Raw genomic sequence first — 9,534 nt, 5'->3', positions numbered from 1 at the left:
TAAGAACACAAGCCCACATTTTCCAATTCTACATATGAACAAAGACATGACATTTTTTTCTGGCTATATAACAAAAATGACATTCTCACCTTCTACGTAAAAATATAAAAGAATGACATTTTTTTTTTATATATAAGAACATAAAGGACATTTGCCCATTCTATGTAAGACTAAATAAATAAACTGTTTTGTTACAGCTGAGCAAAAACGATATTTTCACTTACTACATAAGAAAACAAACGACCATTCCCCTTACAACGCGCGAACAAAAACGCCACTTACCTTCTCTAACCAAGGACACACTTTCCTTTTAAACAACGTAAATCAAACTTTTCCTCCCTCTATAAGAACACAAACGAATTTCTCCATCTCTTTGGCTCTTCTTTTATCAAATAAAAAAAAAAGGAAAAAAAAAAAGAGCCGGCAGGTGCAAAGGAAACTAACAGCGTGCGAAAACTTTACAGGAAACAATATAAAAACTCCATTCGCAGTGAAAAACAACAAAGAAAAAAAAACAGCCACTTGGGCACCCTTTCGCAAAACAACAAAGGCAAAATTCAGAAAGTGAAAAATACAATGTAAAGGAAAAGAACAAACACACGAAGGGAGGAAGGTGAAATTCGAACTCTACAATTGGAGAGGACACGCAGCGTTCCGAATTTTTGCACACACACACACACACACACACACAGGCAGGATGAGAGAGAGAGAGAGAGAGAGAGAGAGAGAGAGAGAGAATCGTACAAGGTATATGCGTATTAAGACATTAAACAGAGCTCATGCTCATTACGAGAGAGAGAGAGAGAGAAAGAGAGAGAGAGAGAATAAAGACGCGTCTGATATGAATCCAAGGCAAGAGGGCGAGGCAAGCATTCCTACGGCAATAATGATGCCTGAAACCCTGGCTCTAAATTTATAGAGAAGATGAAGCATTTGGTGACCAAGAATTCGTACTCTGCGGACTTCCTTCTCTCTCTCTCTCTCTCTCTCTCTCTCTCTCTCTCTCTCTTAAAACTCATTTACACTGTATAATTTCACATACGTTTACTTGTTTGGCTAACTATATCTACTAATATTGCTGTGTTCGCACATTTACGCACAAGCCACACCATAAACACACACACCCATGCACACAAACACACACACACACACACACACACACACACACACATATATATATATATATATAATATATATATATATATATATATATACATGCCATTCTTCTCTCTTTTGTCTTTCCCTTGCACCTGTTAAACCAATTATTTAATAACAATAAAAGTCGCTTCCCTGTTTTTTCATTCCCACAGTTTCTTCCGCCAATTAACTGCAACCCTCAGTGAGGTAAATAAAAAAAGGGAGAAAGCGGGAACAAGAGAATTTTTTTTTCATTTATTTATTTATTACTCTTATTACACTTAAAAGCTTTTACCTTGAAAACACCTTGGAGTAGTCTTTGCTCGTAATTACATATATCGTGTACACGTTTGTACCCATATATATAAATATACATATATATATATATTTATTATATATATAATATATATATATATATATATATATATATGTATATGTATATAGACATAATCAGGACTACATACTTCAACAAAATAAACATGTTTTCTAATGATAATCCTGGTCTGCAAACTAAAATACAAAGACCATCCGAAACAGCATATTATTCCGTCATCTGAAAATACTGCCTGACAGCTTTAGAAGTCGAAGCTAAACAGTATTGATATTAAGCACCAAATTCATTCAAATATTTCCGGTGCAGTCGGATATTGAGTCCAGGGGGTTGACAGTTAGTCTATTCAGGATAAGCCGCTTGACACTACTAAGTGTCGAGAGGACAAATAATATCGTGCAGTAGTGTGGGGAACCTGTTAATTAAAGTCAATGTTGTTTATTGTACGGTTTCAATTCATACAGGTTATCTAATTAGGCACCATGTTAATAAATAATGGCTATAAAGTGACAAAGAGAGAAAACGATTAAAAAGTAATCAATTATTGTGACTAAGACGTGACAGAGAAAACATTAAAAAATTAAGAAATACAACATTCATTTGTTATAAATTAAGTAATTAATAGGCCAAATTTCGAGTAAAATAAAATCGTTCTGAACTCTCGTTATCAAGTAATTCATTACTTCGAAAATAGATTACATTTTAGAAGCTGGTCAATTTTTGTCTCCATTTAGAACTCAAAAATTACTCACAGGCTTCAAGATCAACAATAATAAAATAATAAACCATGGACTTTACGAATTCAGTTTACACTGAAGTAACTACAAAAAAAAGTTACACACGTGTCGGCATACCTACACATGTTCACACACATGGTTGATTTGAAGGGTGTGCGTGAATTTTTTAAAGCGTGTGGGGTCATATATATATATATATATATATATATATATATATATATATATATATATATATATATATATATGCATTGACATCTCAATAAAATATCTCCTCCAATATGGGATGAACATCAAAGCCCACACGCTTCAAAGAAGTCACACTCTCCCTCCAAACCTATCATTGAACAGAATCTACCAGGATGGAACGTTCTCATAAAGCGTTAAAGTCAACAAACAGGAGATATTTCATAAACAAGATAAAGGGGGAATAATGGATGTCAGTGAACACAACTGCGAAGAGGCGATAAGTTCGGATATATCCCAATTCTTTGTTGATTAGAAATATTGATTTTTCTTTTTCCTACTCTTTTTCTTATTCCCATTTCCTCATCTCTCCCCTTTTTATGTCTTCCTCATCAACAAATCTTTGCCATTCAAAATCGTTAAACGTCATCCACTGAGAAATGGGGTCAAGCCTTGAATGACTTTGTTTACAAGCGAAAAACATAAAAATGCAAACAAATACACACAGACACAGACACACACATTATATATAATATGAATATTGTACATATATAATGAATATACATATATGGTATCTATATATATATATATATATATATATATATATATATATATATATATATATACATATATATAACTAGCTGACCAACCTAGAGCTGCCTGGGGTAACTTTGAATGACAACATACACACACACACACACATACATACAGACATACCTGCATCCATTTATATATATGTATATATATGAAATATATATATATATATATATATATATATATATATATACATATATATATATATATATACATACAAATTCATTAGTATGTAGATAGACAGACAGATAAATGCGCTTGTATAGAAGTATGTATGCATACACGCACGTGTGTGTAGGCTATGTAGGGATCTCTTGCGCGCACTCCATTCGGTGCTGCCCTTTTTTCACCGATCACCTCTAATCTCGTGAACATGTCTGAATGGCGATCCAGTAACTTAGTCAATTTCAGCGCATCCGAGAAACTTAGTTATCGCCCGTTCCTCCGCCTCTTCCTTTCGGGCCTTCGATCCCGTTCGGATGAAAATGTAAATGGACCTCTCGCATCAATCAATCTACATTTGGGGTCTCGGTTGCTCGAACTTTCGTGAGATAACGTTGTTCAGATAGCTAAAACTGTTTCGAAATTGTTAGAACCAAGTCAGTTTTACAAAGCTTTGTACTGACCTTGTTTGTTCATCATATATATATATATATATATATAGAATATATATATATATATATATATATATATACATATATATATATATATATATATTAATATATATACATACAAATTCATTAGTATGTAGATGACAGACAGATAAATGCGCTTGTATAGAAGTATGTATGCATACACGCACGTGTGTGTAGGCTATGTAGGGATCTCTTGCGCGCACTCCATTCGGTGCTGCCCTTTTTTCACCGATCACCTCTAATCTCGTGAACATGTCTGAATGGCGATCCAGTAACTTAGTCAATTTCAGCGCATCCGAGAAACTTAGTTATCGCCCGTTCCTCCGCCTCTTCCTTTCGGGCCTTCGATCCGTTCGGATGAAAATGTAAATGGACCTCTCGCATCAATCAATCTACATTTTGGGGTCTCCGGTTGCTTCGAACTTTCGTGAGATAACGTTGTTCAGATAGCTAAAACTGTTTCGAAATTGTTAGAACCAAGTCAGTTTTACAAAGCTTTGTACTGACCTTGTTTGTTCATCATATATATATATATATATATATATATATATATATATATATATATATATATATATATATATATATATATACATATATATATATATATATATATATATACATACAAATTCATTAGTATGTAGATAGACAGACAGATAAATGCGCTTGTATAGAAGTATGTATGCATACACGCACGTGTGTGTAGGCTATGTAGGGATCTCTTGCGCGCACTCCATTCGGTGCTGCCCTTTTTTTCACCGATCACCTCTAATCTCGTGAACATGTCTGAATGGCGATCCAGTAACTTAGTCAATTTCAGCGCATCCGAGAAACTTAGTTATCGCCCGTTCCTCCGCCTCTTCCTTTCGGGCCTTCGATCCGTTCGGATGAAAATGTAAATGGACCTCTCGCATCAATCATCTACATTTTGGGGTCTCCGGTTGCTTCGAACTTTCGTGAGATAACGTTGTTCAGATAGCTAAAACTGTTTCGAAACCAATTGTTACGAAACCAACGTCAGTTTTACAAAGCTTGTACTGACCTTGTTTGTTCATCAGATTATCTATCTCTCTTTACATTTGTATGTATATTTGATACCATAAACTATACAATATATACATACATATATATATATATATATTTATATATATAATATATATATATATATATAGATATATATATACACATATATATATATATATATATATATATATATACTATATATTGTTCCACTTTCCTTTCGTGCCTTTTTCCATTATTTATATGTTCATCACTTTCCATATAGTCATGATACAGTTATATATACATACATATGTACTTATATTATGTATAAATTATAAATAAATAAATGAAGGGAAAATCCGCGAAGGGAAGTGAAACATTGGTGTAACTGTTGCAAGGCCTTTCGACTTCTCGTCCTTTACTAAGCAGACTGATACAAAATGAAAAAAGTTTACTAAGAAAGCTCGTATTAAGGACAGATCAAGGAGGTTATGACAGATAGGGTTATAAAGGAAATTATGTACCTGGAATCCAATACACCTGAAGAATTAGTAGACCTACCCAAAACAGGGGCGCAATTTAAGAGGTTTACTAAAGATTAAGTCAAAGCAGGGACAAGGCAATTAAAAGATTATACAGGGAGGTAACTGACCAACCCCAGTTTTTTTTTTTTAATATATATATAAAAGTACAATTCAATAAATCTCATTTTACTAAACAATAAGAAATTTTCATTGTTTAGCAAAATGAGACTTATTGAATAGTACTTTTATGAAAAAAAAAATTAAAGGGGTGGTCAGCCACCTCACTGTAATCTTTTAAATGCCTTGTCCCTGTTTCCGAGCAGTAGGACTTAATCTTTTATAAACCTTTTATATTGTACCCCCTGTTCTGGGGATGTCTACTAATTCTTTATAATCCCTATCTGTCATTAACTTCTTGATATGTCCTTTATACGAGCTTTCTTTGTAAACTCACTGTCATATTTATATCAGTCTGCTTAGTAAAGGACGAGAAGTCGAAAGGTCTCGCAGCGGATAATCCTTTGTTTCACTTTGCTTGGTTAATTTTGCCTTTAATTATTTATATTCATCACGTTTGAAATTTTCGTGATTCAGTTATATATATACACACACACACACACACACACACACATATATATATATATATATATATATATATATATATATATATATATATATACATGTGTGTATGTGCAATAACAATAAACATTAACTATTTTTAACTCAATTTGTTGAGTGACAAAGACTGAACTACTTGAAAAACTAAGAAAAATGTATGGAGTAAAATAAACGTAACAAGGAATAAGAATAAAAGAGAGAGAGAGAGAGAGAGAGAGAGAGAGAGAGAGAGAGAGAGAGAGAGAGAGAGATCCGACCAATAATAGGGTATGACTTGGATTACGATGGCTTATTGGATCAGGGGGGGGCCCATTTTGGGCGAAAATTCCTCCCGATGTAATTCTTACGCGCCAAAAGATCAAAAGAAAACTGCAAAGGTCTTTTCGGATTTCGGAAAGAGAAAAAAGATATTTTTTTTTATATTTTGAGATAGGGAACGGGAGGGAGGGGGGGTGGGAGCTCGACGTAATTACCGAATATCAAATGAAAGAATTTCGCCCCAGAAAATGCGCAAGCGACCGTTTGGGACGATATATTTGGAGAATTCTTATGATGACGAGGAACTCATTATTATTATTATTATTATTATTATTTTATTATTATTATTATTATTATTGACGGGACCTCCGACTCACTCTGCTAGGCTAGACTCTTATAGTAAAAATGAAGACTGGAGCAAGGATCGAGTTAAAGAAGTTGGAGAGCTAGATGATAGGAGAACAATTGGAACGGACGAAAAGGAAAAGGCAGAAAGCAATGCAGCTGGGCTCCTGTTGCCATGGCTGGCGGCCGAGAGAGACCTTGGATACCTTCGATAAGACTTTCTACTTCCGGCCACCAAATCATACCTGCCTTCCTTACTTGCTAGTGAAATATCATCCTGAGCCTTATTTTACGTTTGGTTTGGCGGTGCGCTATCTGGCGTCGCAACGACAATGGTCATTGACGACAACCCTTGTCACTTAAGAATTTACCGGTCAAGGCCTTCTAAATATATATATATGTATATATATATATATATATATATATATATTATATATATATATTACGTATATACATTACGAGAAACAAAAAACACACACACTGAAAACTGATTTTTTGAGTGACAAAAACGACTAACCTAAAAACAAATATACTTCTCGAAAGACAACAATGACTCCTCTAAAAATGAAATATACTTTTCAACTGTCAAAAATCACTAAAATTGAATATATTTCTCGAATGACAAAAAGAATTCCTCTAAAATTAAATATGCTTTAAAATTATAAAAAAACAACTAAAATTAAATATATTTCTCGATTGGCAAAAGGGGCTCCTCTAAAATGAAATATACTTCTTGAATGACAAAAACGACTTCTCTTAGTCCTGATATATATCTCGCATGGCAATAACGACTCCTATTAAATCAAATATACTTCTTGAATGACAAAAAGGACTCCTCTTAAGCCAAATATATTTCTCGAATGGTAAAATGTCCTATTTTACAGTAAAATATATTTCTTGAATTATAAAAAAAAGGTTTTCTCTACAGTAAAATTTGTTTCTTGAATAAATAAAAAGGACGCATCAATGTCAAATGTATTTTTCTAGGAGGATAAAAAGAGAAAAGGTTCGTGGGATATAAAACACTGGCCTTCAAATTGGTAATTATTTAAGGATTTTTAGTTAAAGTTAAGTATATCTTAGTTTTACCAGACCACTGAGCTGATTAACAGCTCTCCTAGGGCTGGCCCAAAGGATTAGATATATATATGTGGCTAGGAACTAATTGTTCACCTAGCAACGGGACCTACAGCTTATTGTGGGATCCGAACCACATTCCATCGAGAAATGAATTTCTATCACCAGAAATAAATTCCTCTGACTCCGAGTTGGCCGAGCCGAGAATCGAACTTCGGACCACCGGATTGGTGACCGAGCGCGAAAACCACTCGTCTAATAAGGAACTTTAGTATCTTTAGACCCTGCTAAAGTCTAAATGATAACTTAAAAACGTGTGTGAGACAATGCTTCAGTACACCGTCTTCTTCCTCGGTTAAATGCTCCGTTACGGAGGGAATGACATTTGTAAATTTCAATTATTCGAGAACGAATTTCCCCCTTTCCTAAGGAGGACTTGACCCGAGGGGGGCGAGGGTGGGGGAGGGGGAGGAGGGATGGTAGTGGATGGAGTTCATTTTCTACTTCATTTGTAGATTTAATGGAATGAATCAGATTACTTCATCTGAGCTCTGAGATACTTGATCTACCACTCGCAAAATAATGGAGTAAAAAGGATCTAGCTCGTATAAGAAAAAATAATCCTTCTAGGAAAATCTTCCCTCAGACCGAGATACATCCAGATTACAATCACTCTTCCTTAAAAGAGAGAGAGAGAGAGAGAGAGAGAGAGAGAGAGAGAGAGAGAGAGAGAGAGAGAAGAGGATTGGGTTTAGTGCTTTTGTAGCATCGATACAGTAGTTAACGTAAGTTTTATTTTTCTGAATAGAAAATTATTGTGCCGGCTTTGTCTGTTCGTCCGCACTTTTTTCTGTCCGCCCTCTGATCTTAAAAACTACTGAGGCTAGAGGGCTGCTAATTCGTATGTTAGTCATCCACCCTCCAACAATAAAACATGCCAAATTGCAGCCCTTTAGTTTCAGTAGTTTTTATCTTATTTAAGGTTAATGTTCGCCATAAGCGTGCGTCTGGCAACGATATAAGCCAGACCATCACCAGACCGTGGGTAAAGTTTCCTGGGCCGTGGGCTCATACAGCATTATATCGAGACCACCAAAAGATAGATATGTTTTCGGTATCCTTGACTATACGATGTACATAAAATTCGCATCTTTTACTTGTGTGTTATAATATATAATATACAGCATATAACCAAGAAGTTATAAATAATAATTTGTTATTGGTTTGAGAGAAACAAAGCAAAAAATGTATTATCATGAAGCAAGGGAAGGTTAGAAAAATGGAGAAACAGCTTCCAAATGAATTGATGATAAAGTTCAAAAACAATTTTTGCGAGCAAAGGCTGCCAAGACACGATGAAGATAACTTTTAAAATGGATAAGATACAGAAAAGAAGATCAAATTATTCTTAATACAAAGGGGGAAAAAAAAAGGGGGGGGGGGGAGGATACCTGAAAATAAAAGGTTCTGAAAGCGGAAAGAAAGAACAAGTAAAAAGATCGAACAACAAACAACCCACCTTCAGTGGAAACTGAAAAAAATAACCACAAAGCAAAGAGAAAGTCCTCGAGAATACCAATGATTCCCAGAAAGCAAAAGGATGTGTGACATGAAAAAAAAAAGAACAAAACCAAAAGGAGAGACCAAACCTGGGAAAGGAAATATAAATTTCTAAAGATCTAAAATCGATCAAGAGCCGGAAATTTTGTCTCCTGTCAACTGATGACCACTAATAAGGAAAATAAAAAAAAAATAAAAAAATAAACAAAATAACATCTTTACAGTACATCAAATAAAGATAACAAAAGAATTCTTTAGCAACGAAACAGAGAGTTCAGTCCCACACAAGGCATTCTACTCATTGATGCTTTGCTGGCATAAGGCCAACTAAATCTGAAACCAACTACCAATATTTTGTCTGTTATCCTTCAGTTCCTAGGTATAAATGCGCTACCCGAGAGTATAAAAGAATACAATAAGTAAACTAGAATGCAAGTGAGTTCATGAATTTCAACTTTCAAGACTGAACAATGAAAGTTCCTACCGGTATAGACATCTAGTCTACTCCACATTCCATTAATAATGGAATACAGAAC

Source organism: Macrobrachium nipponense, chromosome 3 (genome assembly GCF_015104395.2).
Source record: "Macrobrachium nipponense isolate FS-2020 chromosome 3, ASM1510439v2, whole genome shotgun sequence".
Taxonomy (NCBI): Eukaryota; Metazoa; Arthropoda; class Malacostraca; order Decapoda; family Palaemonidae; genus Macrobrachium; species Macrobrachium nipponense.
Note: the sequence above shows the minus strand (reverse complement) of the source record.